At 46.4% G+C, this 22,528-nt stretch overlaps 1 pseudogene; it reads right to left on the reverse strand.

Moving 5' to 3' along the window:
• The window catches only part of LOC120381400, a 236,616-nt pseudogene extending 216,096 nt beyond the window's left edge, over window positions 1-20,520 (reverse strand).
• Between the last annotated feature and the right edge of the window lie 2,008 nt (window positions 20,521-22,528).

The raw sequence follows: 22,528 nt of genomic DNA on the forward strand, positions 1-22,528 counted from the left end.
TTCTTGAGTTCGAACTTGACATCTGGGGCCTCATTCCCAAAGATGGATTTTCCAGCCGCAGCCAGATTGGGGAGCAGCTGAATGGCAAGGAATCAGCTGGCTCTGCCAGGAGACTCTCCTGGTAAAGACAGTGCGCCCAATTTAACAATGCCTTGTGAGCGTGTCTGCAACTGGGAGCAGCTGCTAGTTTATTCAAACAAGCAATATACCATCTAGCAAAATGTCCACTGCTCTGGCCTTCCTACTTAGTCACCACACTGGCATGTGTTCTCTCACCATTGAACCAATACAGTAGCAATAGTGACATAACTCCCTCAAATATCTTTACTTCTTGCTCTTGTATTCTAAACTGTGAGCTCAATCTTGATCTTCAGAAGACAATAAAGATTACTTTGTGCAGCATTTTTCAAAAATTAGTATCATCTTCAACAAATTTGACTTGCTCAGTCAGCCTTTCAATTCCTTTCCTAAATTGTAATGATATGAAATAGGTAGTTTCACAGAAGAGCAGTAGTTTCTGAGCAGTTGTCCAAAGAGTGGACTCAGCCTGAAAACTTATTCATTCTGCCTTGGCACAAATCAGATTTGGGATGGTCCTGTGACTAATTTATGGCCTTCTTTCAGTTGAGGCTCCTCTCCTTACCTGCTCTTCTGATATTCCAATATATAAGTGGAAAATGAGCAGTAAAATGTCTCAGTACCAGCCATAAGCAATTCGTTAGTCATCAGTTCTCCCTGGGGGAACCAATTGCTCATTCCCAGTTGCCTGATAGTTTCAGGCCAGCTGGGGAGCAGATATTTTTACTACCATTTTCCTCACTTAAAATATATTGAACCAAAGAGCAGGAACAGGGCAGGATAGGGAAAATGTCATTTCACCCTTTATAACAACAGAAGAAGATAGGGTAAGTCAGAGGGATTCCTTATTCCCCATCACCATCCCCCCGTTGTTCAATTGGGTAGGGTAGGTCAATATTTTCTCTGAAGGGCTGAGAAGAGGATTCCCTAGTAAGTGCTTTGGAACTAAGCAAAATACCCATGCATTGGACTCTGAAAGCAGTTGTGGCCCAGGCCTGCTGCAGGAGCTCACTCCTGAAGTTATCTCCTTCCTAATCAGGTGCATGTTGCCTATTATTTGGGAAATGCAATCCCTATACCTTGGGAGATGCTGCAAATGTGTAGAAAATGAAATTTGTGTTGAATGTGATATAGCTGCAGAAAGATACCTACTTTTAATACATACCTGATATTTGGTGTCTTACAGAGATTCTAAAATGCACCTGAATTTAATCCCTATTTTAAATCTGTGCCATGAGATTAAAGAACTAAAAGGGTATATTTGGGGAAGTTATACCTCACTATTGCTACTGATATATTGTGTGTGTGGTGAAGAATTTTATGCCAGAGAAGTGTGAAATTATTCCAAGTAAGGTAAAAGATTTGACAAGAACTAGTGGTTGATTTTTGCCCCAGAGATGGAAGTTATGGTGACCTGTGGCTGAGGTAAACTACTTTTAGAACGCTGCTCCCTAGTTAAGTGGCATTGATCACACTCCTAAAAGATGCCATGATTAAATTGGGCACAACTGTCTTTTACCATTTGGATCCAAAGTCTCATGAAGCGCAGAGAGAAACAGCTGATTCCTTCAGAGCCATTCCATGCCTACGGGTCCCAATCTGGCTGCCTTGTTGGACAAGAAGCTCTTCCATGCTGGGAGATGATTGTACCTAATGAGGGAATGTATCAAATTCCGTTCAGACCGGGCAGGATACAAGGAGTGCTGGAGTCCAGAGTCTGTGGTTTGGTCTCTTAGGATTTGCTACTTAGTTCATTTACTTTTTATCACTTCTCCAACTCCTGCTACCTGAAAGATTAGAAAGTGTGAAAATAGAGCACAGGTGATTTTTCCATAATGCAGTTCTCCATTATAGCGTGAGACGCTTCCACCCACACTCATGGAGAAGTCCTAGGAGAAATGAATCACAGAAATGGAAGGCTCCTCTGGTTATTGTAGAATGTGACTTCACACAAAGCTGACTGGATGGAACTGGAATTAAGAGAAAACTGCCCTATAGGTTTATATTTTGTAATCTTTGAATAAGTTGTTACTAAGCGACAATGAAATTAAATATGAAGTTAATTAGTGTAACATAAGAGGTTGATTAAGTGATAACTTTCAGAGTTACAACATAATTCAGGTTTTCTTCTAGTTTTCTCCCCTCTCCGTCTCCTCCTGCACACTATATCTCCGTGGAAATGGTGACTAATCCTGAAAATTAAAAACCCTCACTCCAAAGGAATTAGAGTGGGGGAATATGTGAGAGAAATAGGCTTTGGGTAATGAGAATAGAGACTCCAGTATAGACTATAATTATTTCTATTTTTAAAATGGAATTTTATTGTGACAAATTTTAAAATGAATTCTGTTAAGAGGAAATTACCATTTGAGACAAGATGTGCAACCTTTTACCCAGTTAGAGTGGTATTGAGCCACAGAGATCCTCAGGTTCTTGTTTGCAAGCAGAAGATGTCAGCACTCAGGCAGGGGAGATGTCAAAATCTAAAATGCTGATGGATGTGTGATAGGACCTTTTTCTGGGTGGGGTTTTTTTGTTTATTTTTTTGGTTTGGTTTTTTAATTTAATTTTTGTTTTGTTTTTTGCAACCAGTTATTTTGTATAGGAGCTGAAGCCACTTCTTCCTGTTGAGCACAACTACCGGTATGTAGGGCTGCCACATGGTCATCTCTTTGTCCACACTTTTTCCTCGCATCTATGTGATCAAGCCCCAAGCACAGCGATGATGCCGGGTTTGGTAGGGGTGGCAGGCAATCCATCCTGATAAATCCTCCATCGATATATAGCTTGAGTCACCTACTGTGGGAATACACAGGAGCAGTCACTCTGAAGAAGAAAGGTCAGTTACCTGTTCCAGAACTGGCGTCTCTTCTCGAGATGTGTTGCTCTTTGGTTCTAGGGGTCTCACATCCCAGCCTCCTTCCTCTGTCGGAGTTGTCTGCCAAGAAGGAACTGAGGGTGGGGAGTGCGCAGCTCCTTATAGCTACCGCTATAGCTGCGCCACTCCAGGGTCGAGCAGTGCTTCTAAAACTCCGCACCTGTGCACGGGCGTGCACGCACACCTACTGTGGAATAGGCCGGAGCAAATACATCCTCAAAGAACACCAGTTACAGAACAGGTAATCTGTCCTTTTAAAGGTATTGTCTAGGATTTCATTCCTGTAGTAACAGAACTGGGTGGATAGGAAAGCAGGAAGAAAGCAACATAAGGCAGTGCCGTGACCGGTCAGACCAAAGGTCCATCTAGCCCCAGTATCTGTCTACTGACAGTGGCCAATGCCAGGTGCCCCTGAGGAGTGAACCTAACAGGCAATGATCAAGTGATCTCTCCTCCCCGCCATCCATGTCTCCATCCTCTAATGAACAGAGGCTAGGGACACCATTCTTTACTCATCCTAGCTAATAGCCATTTATGGGACTTAGCCACCATGAATTTATCCAGTTCCCTTTAAACATTGTTATAGTCCTAGCCTTCACAACCTCCCTCAGGCAAGGAATTCCACTAAGTTGACTGTGTGCTATGTGAAGAAGAACTTCCTTTTATTTGTTTTAAACCTGCTGCCTATTAATTTCATTTCCAGACCCTAGTTCTTGTATTATGGGAATAAGTAAATAACTTTTCCTTATCCACTTTCTCAACATCACTCATGATTTTATATACTCTCTATCATGTCCACCCTTAGTCTTCTCTTTTCCAAACTGAAGAGTCCTAGCTTCTTTAATCTTTCATATGGGACCCTCTCTAAACCCCTAATCATTTTAGTTGCTCTTTCTGAACCTTTCTAGTGCTAGAATATCTTTTGAGGTGAGGAGACCACATCTGTACACAGTATTTGAGATGTGGGTGTACCATGGATTTATATAAGGGCAATAATATATTCTCAGTCTTATTCTCATCCCCTTTAATGACTCCTAACATCCTGTTTGCTTTTCTGACCGCCTCTGCACACTGCGTGGACATCTTCAGAGAACTATCCACGATAACTCCAAGATCTTTTTCCTGACTCGTTGAAGCTAAATTAGCCCCCATCATGTTGTATGTATAGTTGGGGTTATTTTTTCCAATGTGCATTACTTTACATTTATCCACATTAAATTTCATTTGACAATTTGATGACCAATCACTTAGTTTTGTGAGATCTTTTGAAGTTCTTCACAATCTGCTTTGGTCTTAACTATCTTGAGCAGTTTAGTATCATCTGCAAACTTTGCCACCTCACTGTTTACCCCTTTCTCCCAGATCATTTATGAATAAATTGAATAGGATTAGTCCTAGGACTGACCCTTGGGGAACACCACTAGTTACCCCTCTCCATTCTGAGAATTTACCATTAATTCCTACCCTTTGTTCCCTGTCCTTTAACCAGTTCTCAATCCATGAAAGGACCTTTCCTTTTATCCCATGACAGCTTAATTTACGTAAGAGCCTTTGGTGAGGGACCTTGTCAAAGGCTTCTGAAATCTAAGTACACTATGTCCACTGATCCCCTTATGCACATGTTTGTTGACCCCTTCAAAGAACTCTAATAGATTAGTAAGACACGATTTCCCTTTACAGAAACCATGTTGACTATTGCTCAAGAGTTTATGTTTTTCTATGTGTCTGACAATTTTATTCTTTACTATTGTTTCAATTAAGTTGCCCGGCATCGACGTTAGACTTACCGGGTCTGTAATGCCAGGATCACCCTAGAGCCCTTTTTAAATATTGGCGTTACATTAGCTAACTTCCAGTCATTGGGTACCGGCTGATTTAAAGGACAGGTTACAACCTTGGTTAATAGTTCCAACTTCACATTTGAGTTCTTTCAGAACTCTTGGGTGAATGCCATCTGGCCCAGTGACTTGTTAATGTTGAGTTTATCAATTAATTCCAAAACCTCCTCTAGTGACACTTCAGTCTGTGACAGTTCCTCAGATTTGTCACCTACAATTTTGCAATGTTTATGCTCCTTTCAGGATTTGACTTCCACTTTTAAAGGGAAGTCTTTTTGTCTCTCACTGCTTCTGTTACATGGTTGTTAAGCCCCAGTGGCTGTTTTTAGTTCTTTTACTGTGTTTCTTAAATTGGGGTATACATTTGTTGGGCCTCTATTATGGTGTCGTTAAAGTGTCCATGCAGCTTTCAGGAATTTCACTTTAGTCACTGTACCTTTTAATTTCTGTTTAACTAACCCTCATTTTGTATAGTTCCCTTTTTGAAATTAAATGCCACAGCGTTGGGCTGTTGAGATGTTCTTCCCACCACAGGGATGTTAAATGTTATTATATTATGCCGTTTATTTCGAGCAACTGCAGTTATTCGGGAGTACAGACAGGCAGAGTTTCCCTTCCAAGGTAGGTCTCGGTTAGATAAACAATTAAGGCAAGCATTTATACCTTTAAGTACATACACTGAGGAGCAAATAACTGCATTTTGTTTGTACATATTCCTTTCTGATAGCTTACTTCTCTCAGCAATTTCTGCTACAATCTGCATTCTATTCTTATCTAACACAAGGTTGAAAACCAGCATCTCTTACAGTTCTTTTCCGCTCGCCCACGCCCTGCTTGGAAGTCTCCTGTTATTAGCTGTTAGTTAGCCTGGTAAATATCAAGTCCCTGAGAAAACACAGTTATACGAAGCAAAACGAAATCACAAACAGAAATGTCATTGGAAATTCAAAAATTAAAAAGGAAAATGCAATTCCCATCACTTCATTGTATCTGGGCCATTCCTGTGTCGAGAGTACCCGCTAAGGGCCCTGTGTGCTTATGGGAAACCTGGAGGAACTCATAGCAGAGCCTGCACATGAAACTCAACTGCTCCCAGGTGCCGCAGTAAAACCCTTTCCTGCTTTGATGTTGATGATTTTATGAAAATATGCTAATGAGTGTGAATATAATGTAACTGGAACATGCTTCATGCAAAAGGTCTCTTGTGCAGTATCATTACAAAACTTATTATCTACTGTGTGTGTTCAGCCTATTTGTATGAACCGATCATTCCTGTATCTGAAGCTAGAAATATGAGCTATAACTCTGAGGTCCTGTTGTAATGATGCAAAGTGTGGGCCATTAACAGTGGTTTGGACTCTTGATGGCTCCCATTAACCAGGACAATTGACTGGAGATGGCTCTGTCCTGCACCATCTGTGAGTCAGGCCAGGAACAATGAAGGCTTGGGGTCTCACAGGGCATGTGACCATGTCACCTGGTACAGGAATCCATCTTAAACCTGGGGCTTTTCCCAGGAGCGAGACAAAAGATTCCTGCCTTGTACCAAAGCTGTATAAGGTGGAACAGAAGAAAGGTGGCTGCAGTCATGAGAAATCCCCTAGCTACCACCTGAGCTGGAACAAGGACTATACCAGGTGCAAAGATTGGGCCCAGACAAGAAATAAGTCTAGTCTGCAAAAAAGCTTGTTGGAAGATCTCTGAGGGTGAGATTTTATCTGTAGTGAGTTTCATACTGTATTAGTCTTAGACTTGCATGTTTTTGTTTTATTTTGCTCTATGGAGAATACAAACTCCACAGAGAAGGAAAAGTTAATGCCTTAGAAAATCTGTGTGTGTTAGAGTGTCTAGGAACCACTCTCCTATAGCTTCTTTTCTCTGATTTTTAGAAAATCTGAAGCAGGAGCAGAAAACCATTGTCTGTTCTGCGGTGTGAGCGCAGGACCTACTGAGTATGAGACTGACATGCTGCCAACTATGCTAAGAAGGCCCAGGAAAATGTTTAGGCTCAGTGCATATAGGACCCTCCTACAGCAGTGACTGGGGCAGGGAAGGAGCTGGAAGAAGCAGAGAGATCTGGTGCCCACAGACCTGTCCTGGGATCTTTCTCAGCAGCAAAGAAATCAATTTGCCCTTCCAGTGAACAGTCTACTGGAACTAATGGCAGCACAGGGGCGATGTTTCTAAAGTATGCACCCACCTCTACATTTTAGAACTTACTCTCCTTTTTCTAGTATAGCACTTTGTGTATGAATTAGGCAAAACAAACCACACAGGTAAGAGAAACAAGGGCTTGAGAGAAAGCTTGAACTCATAACCCCAACAGATAGCCCCTCTGCACTAACCAGTTGCACCCCTGAAGATGTTTTTTAAACACATTTGGGAAGCAGGCAGTTATCAGTCTCTGTGGTTCACACCTTTGCCTGGTAATTGAAAGGCTGCTGGTTCAAACTTAACTCAAGATGTGGCTTTTCAGCGATGAGACTCCAGTACATTTTAACAGGAAGAAAATCTCCTCTATTCTGGCTTTGCCCCATTAGACTCCTTCTGCCCATCTTCTCCCCCTCCCCCAGTCTCTTTCCTTCCCCACTGGGGCCATGCAGAGAGGAGCCCCAGTCAGTCTCTGTCACAGAGTCTGTATCCCATAAAGGGAGGGAGGGGTCTCTCTAAAACATTGATAATGGGGAGGAGAGTGGTGCATGTTGTTAGGGGGAGACAGGATGGAGAACTAACAGTGGGGCACAGAGAGATTCCTACAGATTTGGGAGATCCCCTGCTGCCCCCCATCAGCCAGCTGTGAGAAGAACAACTGTGGTGGTGGTGGGAGGTCTCCACATGCTGCCCCCGCCCCAACTGCCAACTGTGGCAATGGGAGCTGCAGGGTTGGAGTCTGCGGGCAGCGTGCGCAGAGACGCCCGGCCCTCCAGCTTAGGGGCTTTCGGGAGATGCCTGAGGTAAATGCTGCACCCTCACCCTCTCCTGCAACCCCTGCCCCAGCCCAGACCCCACACCTGCACCCAAACTCCTCCAAGAGCCTGTCCCCACACTGCCTCCTTCACCACAACCCCTGACTGAGCCCAGACCCTGCACCCAAACTCTCCCAGAGCCCAACCCCTCTCCCTCCCACAACCAAACTCCTTCCCAGAGCCTTACACAGGTGTGTGTGTGGCAGGTGGGCAGGACTTGGTCCCATTCTGGGCACCACCAAAAATTATACAAACCTGCCACCCCTGTCCAGCCCAACCTTCTGCTGATGCACCTCAGCCCACACCCATGCAGGGTTTGAAGCTTTCATTGCTTAAATTCCAGGACACGGAGGGATTTCAGCTCCCTTTGGCCAGAGGGAACCTTTACCCCACTCCTAACTAGGTTCTTGTCCATGGGATCACTGTAGGGGCTGGGTCCTCGGTGTCTTTTCTCTGTCTAGGACAGGCCGGGTGCAATAACTGGGGCATCTGAGCACGGAGGACCTTCTGTGGGGCTGCCATTCCCTTCCCCTTCTGTGGTCCCATCTGCCATTGACTCCAGCCTTTTTCTATCCATCGTCAGCACTATCTCAAGCCAGCAGCACTCGCCTCAAAAAGACAGAGTCCTGTGGCACCTACAGACTAACAGACGTATTGGAGCATAAGCTTCCGTGGGTGAATCCCACTTCGTCAGATGAATGTAGTGGAAATTTGCAGGGGCAGGTATAAGTATGCAGGCAAGAACCAGTCAAGAGATAACAAGGTTAGTTCAATCAGGGAGGATGAGATCCTCTTCTAGCAGTTGAGATGTGATCACCAAGGGAGGAGAAACTGCTTTGTAGTTGGCTAGCCAGGCACAGAATTCCCACTCCATTCATCTGACGAAGTGGGGATTCACCCCTGAAAGCTCATGCGCCAATACGTCTGTTAGTCTAGAAGGCGCCACAGGATTCTGTCGCCTTTTACAGCTCCAGACTAACACAGCCACCCTCTGATACTCAAAAGACAATGTCCCTGCTGGGAGTAAATCACTGACCTCTCTCCTCCCTGAGCACTGACTGCCCTCTGTTTCCTTGCCTCTCAGGCTGTGCAGATGGGACCTTTCCTCCAGTGCTGGAGGATTCACCCTTCTCATCTACCATTGTCCCAAGCAGCACAGTGGGTGGGAATCTTAAACGCACCGAGGTGACTTAGGAGCAGAACCCCGACCTTCCATGCAATTGTCACTTGCCCCTCACTGAGCAGGACTGAAACTGGTGCAGGGAGACTGGTGGGCCACATCCTCTGGGCATGAGCAAAGCAGCAGGGTGAAAAAGGCTCATGGAGATGCTGGGGATTGAACCCAGGGCCTTATATATGCAAAGCATGTGCTCAACTACTGAGCTACATCCCCTAGCAGGTTGTGTTTGCTATGGGTTACACTCCAGAGCCCTCCTGTTTCCAGAGCATCCAGTGACCTATAAGCTTCATGAGAAGCCCATTCTCTCTGAGGACCAATCCTGCTCTCCTGGAGGTGACTTATTCATAGGGGTCACTTTTCAGCAGGGCCAGATTCTATGTGTGGGGCAGAGAGAGTGGGTGCCCTGGTCTCAGGGTGCAGAGATACACTCAGCCATCTCCTGCATTGGGTTGGGGTGCTGCAGTCCCCTGCTGCAAGGTCATGGTGGGGATGCTGTGAGGCCCTGGTGGCAGCAGTGGTGTGGGAAGCGCCAGGTATTTCTAGGATCTGCTATTTCCACCCGCCTGTGAAGTCCAGATTTCCCCAGCACATTCACTGCGGTGCAATTGGGTCACTATTTCCATGGCTGGACAGCAAAGAATGGCTCCCAGTTTCCCTTCTATTGCCAGCAGGATTAGCCTATGTCAGTGCTTAATGAGGTGGATCTTGTTGTAGATTGTTATTCATTCCCCACCTTGACAATTCACACAGTCCCTTTCCCAGGCAGATTCCCAGCACCTCAGTGATCCTGGTAGCAGGGTTGGGTCCTGAGATTTTCAGGGTTCTTTTCCCCTCCACCTGGAATGAACTCAGCTTTTTCCCCATCCCAGACAATCCATGAAATAGCAGCAGCAGCATAAAGAAAGAGGGGAGGGAACATCTCACGGCCAGGGCTGGATGTGCCCAGAGCCCCCTGCTTGTCCATTGTTTCCATGCTTTGCACAAGGGACAGAGAAAGATCTTGCTGTTCCTGTGTCTGTGCAAAGAAAATTGTGCTTCTGTATGAAAGAGAGGCGGGAAATGGCCCCAATGATGGGGCAATAGCCTCAGGGTTAAGAGCAAAGGACAATGATGGGGAGGCTCACAATTGACTCAGTAGTTGCATACAAAGGTGCACGTTTGGCAGTTACGCTGGGAAATTCTGGCTCCTTGTCAGGCTCAGGTTGGCCACCCCTGTCTAGATGTAGAAGTTACAACATTTAAACTTGAAAGAGGGGCAATTTCTCATCATTTCACACCTTTACACCCAAACACGATGACTTTCTGAATGAACCTCCTCGTTCAGCCAGAAGATCTTGGGGTGGATGTAGGAGTCACTGGGTAAAATTCTCTGGACTCTGTTCTGAATCAGGTCAGAGCAGAGGTACCTACTGATCTAGTCTGGCTGTAAAATCTATATATCAACACCAAATATGGTGTGAAATTAATCCTCAGAAACGGCTGTTCCCCACCCAGACCCCAGCAAAGGGCTCCCCAGGGAAGGGGGCTGTTGAGGAAGGAAAGAAGAAAGACGTCCTTCTCTCCCTGGAGGAACCGGACTCTGCGCTTCATACCTCGTATCTGCCTTCTCTCAGTGGGTCGATTGTGTAGCTGATGGTCCTTAATGGGCCATCACAGGCTAGGCAGAACTGACACAAACTTATCTGGGGTGTTCCCCAGAAGCAGAGCACAAGTTTGAAATATGGACAGAACAGAGCCAATACTTATAACATCAACTACAAAAATGATACACATCTAGAGATAGCATCATTATAATCAGCCAATCAGAACCTCTCCATAGACCCCCTTACACGACAACCTTTCTACAATATTGTCTGCAAATATAGAACAGCGGTCGCAATGGTGATCTATACAGTTACAGATTATGTCAGTAACGTCACAGGACGTGACATGGCATCAGTGAGACTGATACTGGAATACTGCCTCCAGTTTTGGTGTCCTCATTTGAAAAAGATGTTGTAAAACTGGAGCTGGGGCAGCAAAGAGCCACCAAATGTCCTGAGGGCTGCAGAAAAATACCTTCTAGTGAGCTAGTGAAAGAGCTCAACCTGTCCAGCTTATCAAAAGAAGATTGAAAGGTGACTTCACTGAAGTGTTGAAGTGCATTAATGGAGAGAAAAGATTGGGTATTAAAGGGCTCTTGAATCTAGCAGAGAAAGGCCTAACAAGACCCAATGGCTGGAAGGTGAAAAGAGACAAATTCATATTACAACAAAGGCACAAATATTCAACAGCGAGGATAATTGACCGCAGGAACAAGCTACCAAGGAAAGTGGTGGATTCGCCATCTCCTGATGTCATTTCATGAAGACTAGATGCCTTTCTGGAATGTGTTTGCCTCAAAGTAGCTCTTGTGTCATACAGGAGGCCTGTGATATGCAGGGGGTCAGATTAGATGCTCTAATGGTCTCTTCTGGCCATAAAGTCGACTAATTTCTGAAAACTGAGTGTAGCATTGGGAGCAGCGTCTGATGTTTTCCTGTCTAGTCAGCTTGAGTGGGGTGATCCACAGGGAGTAGCTCAAACCTCCAAAGTGCCTGGCCAGGGGCAGGACATTGGCACAGCAAGGGAGGGGTGTGGCAGTGACATCACAAAGGCCTTTTTCAGGACCTCAGACTATTGGTGAAAAGTGGTGGGGAGGTGGTGACCTCACAGAGAGATGCTGACATCAGCCAGGCAGGACAGGGGCGAGGGGCCAGGGAAACCTCAGAGACCCTGTGGCTTTGCTTCAGCAAGTCTCCTTCTCCAGGTCTCTCTTTGAGGACTGACAGAGTATTCAGGTTCACGGACGTGAGCGCCAGGAGGAACCTCTTTTGAGTTTTCTCCTTCCCTTGTAGTGATTTTACTAGAAAACAGCCGTCCCTGTTTAGAAGGTAAGAGCCTTCAACAAATGACTACGCAGATGGTGTCGGAGAGAAGGGTTTGGATTCTTTGACAATGGGATGGTCTTCCAAGAAGAAGGATTGCTAGGCAGAGACGGGCTCCACCTCACGAAGAGAGGGAAGAGCATCTTTGCAAGCAGGCTGGCTAACCTAGTGGGGAGGGCTTTAAACTAGGTTGACCGGGGAAGGAGACCAAAGCCCTGAGGTAAGTGGGGAAGTGGGATACCGGGAGGAAGCACAAGCAGGAGACTGCAAGAGGGGAGGACTCCTGTCTCAGACCGAGAAAGCGGGACAATCAGCAAGTTATTTTAAGTGCCTATACACAAATGCAAGAAGCCTGGGGAACAAGCAGGGAGAACTAGAAGTCCTGGCACAGTCAGGGAATTATGATGTAATTGGAATAACAGAGACTTGGTGGGATAACTCACATGATTGGAGTACTGTCATGGATGGATATAAACTGTTCAGGAAGGACAGGCAGGGCAGAAAAGGTGGGGAGTTATGCTGTATGTAAGAGAGCAGTATGACTGCTCAGAGCTCCGGCATGAAACTGCAGAAAACCTGAGAGTCTCTGGATTAATTTTAGAAGTATGTAAATTTTCACTTCTCTGCCAGCAGCCTTGCAGAGCACACACCTCTCTCTCTCCCTGCTTTCCTATCACCAGTTATGTTACTACAGGAATGAAATCGAGACATCCCGTAAAACAGCGAGTTCCACATTGTTCTTCAAACCTCAGATCATTGAAATGCAGCTTTGCATTTGAGATACTATATGACTGTAGTACACTTTGCACTGCCTGCATCTACAGTGACATCAGGAGAGGAGAAGAGGACAAGACTGTCCCTAGCATATGTGATTTTAAAGAAAGGTGAGACACACCCACCCACTATCAATACAACAAGAAGGAGAACAGTAGCTGGTGCCAAGAGAGAAGATGCAATGAAACCCTTCTGTACCCACAACTGATGTCTGAAAAGCATCAGTCATTCTGCAGATCAAAGAAAGAAATAGCAGCCAGTTTCAGACAGATAGGATCCCTTATGACCTATAAAGGAGAAGTGCACTTCCCTATAGCAGTTTCCCAACATAGTTTTCTTATGGATTTATTTATTAAGCAAAAATTAAGATTAGGAGTCTGATTTAAATTATGTACATTTTCAGTGTTATTTAAGTATGAAACTATTGCAGCTACTTTTATTTTACTCCTGCCTTCATAAAAAGCTACTGAGTTATAACAGATAATTACAAAGACTAAAGTACATGCTTTAATATAATTAGGACCGGGCAACCCAAGATGAAAACTACACCGTGGAAGAGTCCTACAACCAGGTATTTGAGGCCAATCCCTTTATCAATGGAATCCTCAACCAAAATATGAGGAAGGAGAAGGGTCACCCTCAAGCTTTTGACAATAGTTCAAGGTCAGACACCAAGAAGACCAGCACCATTCGTATTCTGGTTTTGGATAAAATACTTGATCTTGCCTACATCATAGAAACCTTCATCTCTCCAAGTCTACACCCCACTACACCCTTTAGCAAGAAAGTAACCATTAAACAAGTTCTGAATCAGTCGTCTTTCTTCCCAATTTAGTTTTAACAATAAAGCTGCAACTTAAGTAGCTATGGGAGATGACAGTGCAACTACTAGGTATTGGTGGGGGAAAAGTGTGCTAGTAATGTCCTGGATATACTGGCAGGGCCGGATTTAGGCAATTCAACCACCCTGAATCGGGCCCTGCCCTAAGAGGGTCCCGTGCCCAAGCCCCGGTTCGGTGTATTGGCAAGAGTTGATGCACTGTACCGGGTGGCCCAAGCTTCCAGGGACAATTTAAAGGGCCTGGGGGCCCTTTAAATTGCCACCACAGCCACACTGCTGGAGCCCTGGGGTAGGGCTGTGGGGATCTGTGGGCTACTTAAAAAGTCCGTGGCTCCCATTGCTTCTATCATCCCAGCCCTTTAAATAGCCACTGGAGCCCTGACACCTCCCCAGGGCTCCGGCAGCTGTGTACATGGCCAGGGCTGTGGAAACAGGGGAGCCCCTGGTGGGGGAGGGAGGAGGAGGAGGGAGCACTTACCATACCAGGTGGTCTGTACCCCCTGTACCCGCACCCCCTGCCCTATCTCCAGCCAACCCCTGCCGCACCCCCCTATGGCCCTGCTTGAAGCCAGCCAGCCCACCCCACCCCACCCACCCCTGTCTCCAGCCATTGCTGCACCCCTTGTCCTGCCTGCAGCCAGCCCCATGTCCCCTGGTGCCTTGCAATTCCCTGGGCAGTAACCCTGCACACCTGCGTCAATGATGGGAGAAGAGAGCAGCTGGTACCCACACATGTGCACACCCTAGGGTGACCAGACAGCAAGTGTGAAAACTCCGGATGGGGTGTAACCCTTCTGCCCCTCTGAGTTGGCAGCATCAAGGGCTGGGTTCAGTATCCAGGGGTTCCGTTTCAATAACACAATGCAAAACTGGCTCGAGCCCCCACCCAGTGACCTGGGACAATTACATACCACCCCCCTGGGCGCCTCTAGGAGGCAATACTTCCCCACTCACAAGCACAGAGTCCGAATGTAGCAAAATCCTTTTAATAAAGGAGGGAGTGGAGGTTACTAGGATCCTATATAAGAAAATCACCCCAAAATTGGGACTGTCTCTATAAAATTGGGACATGTGGTCACCCTAGCACACTCCCAGGGAGTGGCGGGGACCCACACATGTGAAATGGAGCTCTTTTCTAGTTCCGTCCCATCTTTTTAAAAAATAACTGTAGGTAGGTTTAACATACAGCCGCATTTTCCCAGACATGTCAGACTTTTTGGTTCTTAAATTGCTGTCCGGGAGGAATTTTTAAATATGGACATATGGTAACCCTATTGGTACCAAAAATACATACTCTGGCACATCCCTTACATCAGAACTTTTTATAGGGAACCGGTTGCTAAGAAAGGAAAGGCTTTTTCTTTAACCTTTTTTTTTCTTTTTTTAAGTCATCCCTGCTGGGGCCCTGCTGAAAATGTTTGAATTGGGTGGGCCCCAAACTTTCTAAAGCCGGCCCTAACTCGTCTGTTCAGTGCTATAGCTTTTAATATGCTAATGCAAACACTGTAATAGAGCATTAATGTCCCAATGTACTGTAGCTTGTTTTAACTTACCGTAATACTAGACGTGGTGCATGTGAACATTGCCGTAACGAGGGCAAGGTGAGTGAGGCACTTGCCTCGGGCACGGAAAGGGAGGGGCTCAGAAAGTCTCTCCTTCAGCGGCAATTCGGCAGCAAGTCCTTCCCTCTGAGAGGGACTGGGGACCGTTGCCGAATTGCCACTGGTTGTGATCAATGGAGAGGGGCGGCACATACGACTCTTTTGCAGAAATTCGTTGGTGGATCCTTCCTCCAATAGGAAGAGCCAGACATGCTGCCTCTGTTCCTTGCCTTGTGTGCAAAAATCCCTAGTGACGGCTCTGCATGTGAAGCTCTCTTAAAAGCTGACACTACAGTAGTGATATTCCCAAGCCAGCATGCATAGGGCTGGGAGTGGGGAAGGGGAGTGCATTTAGGTATAGGTAACATCTCTCACACCAAACAGGAACTTTTCCACAGTTCTTTATTATACCTTGTCTTACAAACACCAAAAACTATTACATATACACAAAGGTCAATAATCCCCCCCTCCCTATATATACAGAGTTGTGCTTCTGCATATAGGATCTATCTCAGATTAATATTGAGCTACCAGCTGTTCAGGAATCAGTAAAGAGTCAGCTGCCAAGCCACATGCTGAATCCTATTGCAAACAGTATGGGTGACTCCTGAGGCATTCTGAAGCAAGAGATTACTGTAAAACTTTAAATAAGACGCAGAAAGAATAAACTTTTCCTAGGTTTTGTTTCTGTCAGATTTATTTTATTATGTATAGTAGGTGTTTAATATAAATGTAACCCTTCTGCCCCTCTGAGTTGGCAGCATCAAGGGCTGGGTTCAGTATCCAGGGGTTCCGTTTCAACAACACAATGCAAAACCGGCTCGAGCCCCCACCCAGTGACCTGGGACAATTACATACCACTTCGGGTGCCTCTAGGAGGCAATACTTCCCCTCTCGCAAGCACGGCATCTGAGTGTAGCAAAATCCTTTTAATAAAGGAGGGAAACAATGCGGCATCACATTGGAGAAACACCACAAATAGGATTATAACACAAACCATAAGCAACAAAAACCCATCTCCAAGTATGTTTGGCAATGTCCTTTCCCCCTTAGGGTCTTAAGTCCAATCACCCCAAAGTCCAACAACCCGAAAGTCTCTGGTCAGTGCCACCCCCGAGTTCAAAAGATTATCTGCAGAGTTTTACCCCCCAGCACGGGTGGAGATGGAGTGGGGAGACACACACAGGGTGTTAAGGGGCACCTTACGTGGGCCAGGGCCAACTGCTCCACCTCTCCGTGGAGTTCTGCTGCAGCCTTCACCCCAACCAGCTCCACTCCACCAGCTGTGCCGCTCCTCCAGCCGACCCATGAGCCGCTCCAGCCATCCCCGCAAACTGCTCCACTCCGCTCTGTTCCATGGGCTGCTACAACACGCTGCCAACTGCTCAACTCTGCCAGCCGCTTAGCGAGAGATCTTCAGGCTCCCCCACTAGTTAATACAGCACTCAGTGATCTCAGCTCAGTAAGTTCAGCTCTTTTAGTGATTTTAGCTCTTAGTAGGGGAGCCCCAGTGCTGGCTACTGGGCCAACATGAATTCAGCTTAGCAGCCTCTAGATGGACTCCTAAGGGAATCAAAATTAGCTCTGCTCTTCAACAGTGGAGAGAGGAAGATGTGCAATGGGTGTTCCAGGCCCTCAGAAAGGGGCCATACCACAGCACCTGCATGACCTGCTGGACTTTGACGCATTTATTGTCTCATTCTATAGATAATGTGATTGTAACACAATGTGACTGAAATTAAACCACTTCCAGATGAGGAAACAACAAAAGAGAAAAGCCATTATTGCATTGGCTGGGAACCAAACCCAGATCAATTGCTTGGAAAGCACCTACACACACCACTATACCACCAATGCAGCTGGCAGGAGTAGTTTTTCTGCAAGCTGTGAGTGCTGGCAGAGGGAGTGACACATGACCACAGAGTTAGTGAGCAGGGTGGATGGGCTGGAAGCTGCCTGACAGCTGAGAGCAGAGTTACCATCCCAGAGTGACTGAAAGGGGGTAAAGGTGAAAACAGAGCTCATTGGGAGCTGGCCCCACACCAGCCCCAGCCCTAGGAGAGGGGAACTGAAGCTCAACTTCAATCATAGAAAACTCTTCCCTGAGAAGGAAGGGGACAGCTTGTTTTAAAGACCAGGTTTGTGTTTGTTCCTGCTACGTACGGAGGGGCTGGGTAGTGCTGATTCCAGCCCCCAGACTCTGGGAGGATAAGGAACAAATTCAGGCTGCCAGTGACCTGCAGGAGGGAGATGATCTTTTGACAGTGACGGACGCCTCGTCCTAAAGGCCTTTGTCTGCCCCCTTCCAGTGACTGTTTGGCACAGGAATGCAGCCCCACTCCTGGTTCTCTCCTGGGTAAATAATGTTTCTGTGCAAAACACCAAAGCTTTTAACAGAAAGGAAGAAAAGGAAATGGCCACATGATGGGACTAGGACATAAGGAATGAAACACAAGATCCTTCTTCCCTGTGCATTGACTTTTAACCTTGTTTGTGGTGGTGTTGTATCCATGTTGGTCCCAGGGGTCCTCTGGGGCGCCGGGCATTGGCCACTTTCGGGAGAGTGGGTGAGATGAACTGGTCTGACTCAGTGTGGCTGTTCTTATGTTCTAACGGCTGGTTATGGAGGAGACGACCTTCCAGGCTACACAGAACTGAAGAAGGGTGCTGGGTTAGCTCCACAGCTTGTCTCTTTCACCAACAGAGGTTGGTCCTCTGCAAGCTCTTACCCTCACCCGCCTTGTCTCTCTTGGACTCTGAAAAGTGTTTTCTCTCCACTCCCCTTGGAGAGATGTTAAGTTTCTCTTTGGGCAACTATCAGGCTGAAGCAATTGTATTGATTGTGACACTAGAATTGAAGATTTAATATTATAAATAAATGAGTCTAAACCTGAGGTTCTGGTTTTCACATTGGTTTTCCTAACTCAGTTCCCAATTCTCTTCTAGAAAGGCCTCCAGGACGCCTGCCCAGCCCAGCAAAAGTGGCCAGGAGAAAGCCCACACTGCTGCTCTTTCAGGTAGTTGAAGGCTGCTATGAAACCCCCCTCACTCAGTCAGTCCCCAGTCTGTGGCAGTGCCTGGGATTCTTCCCTCCTAAGTGCAGGACTCTGCACTTCTCCTTGTTGAACCTCCTCAGATTTCTTTTGGCCCAATCCTCCAATTTGTCTAGGTCACTCTGGACCCAAACCCTGTCCTCCAGCGCTTGGATTCTTTACATGCTTTCACAGAGCGAAGAGCACATGTTCCATGAGTTCATAGGGCAGAGTTTTGTGCTATAGGGCGCTTTCCCTGTGTGAATTTGACAGGTGGATCAACATAGAGACACATTGTGACCCTCTCAGGGTGCTGAGGGCTGTGAGTCTCCTTGTTGCCACCTGCCACAAGGAAGAGGGAGTTTTGCATTTGGCAGCTGGATGTTAGTGACCAAACTCACCAGCCTGCTGGAACTCAAGGACCCGCCTCTGAGCTACAGCAGCCACCTTAACCCTTGAGTTCCTTCAATGTGTCCCCCTCTGGGGTCCAGCCCAGATCACCAGATACTCGGTGAAATCCCAGATCCTCTCTTCCCCAAGTATCCCAGGTTACTAGTTTTACTGTGGACCATTGCTACTGTATCTCACACACCACCTGAGTACAGTTATCGAACAAGCAAAAAATTTTATTTAACAACGGATAGAGATTTAAACAAATAAACGTGAGTGATGGAAACCAACTGTTACCACTAAACAAAGGCAGAAAATGATAGAATAGAAAGGCCAGCACAAAAAACAGAGAGAGGAACAATAAGATACTAAAAGGACAATGGTTGGAACTCTACATTTCTCTCAGTCTTTGGATTGATGGGTACTAGAGCTGTAGCAACAGTTGAGGAACCAGGGTAAATTAAATCTAAGGTTTGAGCTGCTAGTGAAGCATTTTCCACACTCACGGCATTCATAGGGCCTCTCTCCTCCGTGGATTGTTTGATGCCTAATAAGGTGCGAACTGCGATTGAAGGTTTTCCGCACTCAGTGCATTCATAGGGCCTGTCCCCTGTGTGGATTCTCTGATGTCTACAAAGGTCTGAGCTGCTAGTGAAGCTTTTCCCACACTCATGGCATTCAAAGGGCCTTTCCCCTGTGTGGATTCTCTGATGTTTAGAAAGGGCTGATCTTTGAGTGAAGCTTTTCCCACACTCACTGCATTCATAGGGCTTTTCCCCTGTGTGGATTCTCTGATGTTTAGAAAGGTCTGAGCTGCTAGTGAAGCTTTTCCCACACTCATGGCATTCAAAGGGCCTTTCCCCTGTGTGGATTCTCTGATGTACAGAAAGGGCTGATCTTTGAGTGAAGCTTTTCCCACACTCACTGCATTCATAGGGCTTTTCCCCTGTGTGGATTCTCTGATGTACAGAAAGGGCTGAGCTGTGAGAGAAGGTTTTTCCACGCTCCCTGCATGTATTTTTTCTCTTTCGGCTGAGGATATCCTGCTGTGTTGTGGTTTCTATGAGGACCTTCTGAGTTCCCCAACAGGTAATAAATTTATCCACTTTCTTCCCTGGCTGGTTTCCTTGATCTGTTTTTGGTCTGTGCTGAATCTCCCAGGATTTTCCCTGCTCATGACTCCTGGACACATTCCTTTTCCATCTTTGCAATAATGCTCTGTTTTTACCCACTGGCTCAACATTTTCAGGCTGAGAATTCTGCTCCTCTTTCTCACATGCCATTGCATCACCTGCTGTGATAGAGACAGAAACCTCAAACAGGGATGGAAAGGGGAAGACCAAACAAAAACAAGTGCTGAAGACAGGTCAAATAAAAATCAGGAGCTGAACTCCCCCAAACTCTTCCCCCAAATAAGAGAGAGGAGGGGATCAATTCAGCCTTCACATCCCATCCAAATACGCAGGGGGAAGGGAGGAAGCTACTGCCTGGTGTCTGCTAGGATCTATAGGAAGCCATGAGCTATAGTTACCCTGAGGATACGACCCCTGCTAGGGACAATAATGAACTGAGAGACCTCCCAAGGGCTTTGTTGGGCATTCCAGATGTTTCCTTCAGGCACTTACAGATTCTGAGGTGGTTTAATGTTTCCTCACCTGTGCAGGGAGTTCTCAGGATCTCTCTTTCCTCTGCACCCTGGAGGTCTGGGACCCATGGCTCTTCCCCTTGTTCCAGCTGGGAGATCACATCACGCTGGAAAACTAGAAACCCTGCTCAGATGAAAGAAAACAAAGGAGTTCAGTTGATTTCATAAGACTTGGTCATAAAAAAACAAACATTCTATTAATTTAACTTCAGTGCTTAGTGTGGCCTGGTGGGCCAGGGGCAGTTCTCACTGAAAATGCCAAAGTTAGGGCAGGCTGAAAAAGGGAGAGCAGATGCTCCCAGAACTGCTGGTTAACACTGAAGTTAAACTCACTGACCAGTCACCAACTGGGTTATCGAGAAGCTGAAAAAAGAAATCACACAGCCCCCATTATTGAATCCCGGATCTCTGACTCCTAATCAGCAGCGAGGTCCAGTACAGTGAGAGGTTATTTAAAAACTCTGCTCACATAAACAAAGTGTTCCTCTGACCCCAAAGGGTCACCCACATCACCAGGTCAGTATAGGTTTGGATATTACCCAAAATTCCATCCTTCCAGCCAATCCTTTAGCATCTAAACTAAAGGTTTAAACGAAAGAAAGACAGAAAGAAGTTAAATGGGAAAGCAGTCAGATACATTCCAAAATGGATATATCAGGTTCTTAGCAGTATTGGTGAGTTGCTGGCTTGAAAGTCCGTCTGGAACACATCCATAGCTTGGATGAGTCATTCAGTCCTTTGTTCCAGGGTTCAGTTTGTAGAGGAGTTGCTCCAGAGGTAGGAAGGGGGAATGAAGACAAAATGGAGATGATGCAGCTGCCCTTTACATTCCTTTTGCCATGTGGCCTGTACTTCCTGTGTCCCAAATACAAGATTCACAGCACGTGGCATGGAAAAGCCTTGAAGTTCTCATTACACAGGCATACCCCGGCATGTCTTGCTGACTCAATAGGTGTATCCCCTTGGTCCTTTCCATGGGCTCATTGTACAGCTGATGACTCTCAATGGGCCATCAAACAGGGGGCAGTGCTGATGCCAATATATCTGGGGGTGTCACCCAGAAACACTGCACAAGTCTGGAAATACAGATATACCCTACATATCTATAACTCACAATACAAAGGTGATACAAACATAGAAACAAAATTATCATACTTGGCAAATCATAACATTTTCACTGACACCTTACATGGCATATCTAGCACGATTCATTGCAATTTTATCAGATTATATTATTATTTTATTATTAATACCAAAATGTCTCATAATTCCATACAGTGTCACACTTGGTAAACCAGTGAATTCCCAGGACCAGTTCCCCAGGTCCTTGAAGATGCCAAACACTATGCTTGTGAGGGATTGAAATACCCACATATCTGCTGGGAACACACACACACACACACACACACAGACACTGTATCTGTCTACACCCCTGTGTTCACTCTTCTAGAAAATTATGATCAATTTTGTACACAGTATGGCTTGTGAGGTATCATTTGAAAGAACAGAGGGAACAGGAACCCTTACCCAGCGAGGTCACATTCTCATAGTTCTCCTGCATGACATCCCAGTAGAGGGCTCTCTGAGTGGAGTCCAGCAGAGCCCACTCTTCCCTGGTGAAATGCACAGCCACCTCCTCGAAGGTCACCGGCCCCTGAAAGAGCAAGAGTCCCACACTCAGGACCTCTTTCCCCACTCACAGCCCCACCATTTGTGGCAGAGAGGAGCGAATCAAATGAAAGCTCTGGGTGGATCGCAGTCAACAGAGTCCCACCCCCACCCCGCTCAGCGTATCCAGCAAACACCAGGGTGAGGGGACGAAGAGAGAGCCCCTTGTCTCTCCCAGCAGATCCATCACACACCTACTAGCCACCGACTGATTCAGGAGATGGAGCCCCTAGCAGGGTTCAGGAAAACTCCTGGTAGGAAGCCCAATAACCTCCTCATTGTGAGGAGCGAGATATGAAGGAAGAGGCAGCTCCAATAAGCCTGACTCATGGGTGCCCCTTTCATATCTCACAGCAGCCGCTGGTTAGTGAGCTCAGGCTCCAGCACTGGGAGTCTGGTCAGTTTAACTAGCTCCATGGAGGTGGGCTATTTTCTTTCTTCACAAATTAGGGCATTTCCACCTCCAAACCTCCTGGGTCTGTTCCTAGAATCTAGGCCACTTATTAAATAACTCCCAGCAGGTTTGCCACACCCTGGCCTCCTCCTTTCCCCACGCTGTGAATTTCCTGCCCCGCTCCAACCTCCAAACCAGACTGTGCAAACCTTCCCATCTCCGGTGTATTTGCTCTCCCTCTCCTCCAGCAGGAACCCACCAGCAACCCCCCGATAATCTCTACCTGAGTTGGCTCCACTGCAGCCATTTCTCTTCTCTGTCCCACGCCAGGCTGGGA

Source organism: Mauremys reevesii, linkage group 14 (assembly GCF_016161935.1).
Source record: "Mauremys reevesii isolate NIE-2019 linkage group 14, ASM1616193v1, whole genome shotgun sequence".
NCBI classification, from domain to species: domain Eukaryota; kingdom Metazoa; phylum Chordata; order Testudines; family Geoemydidae; genus Mauremys; species Mauremys reevesii.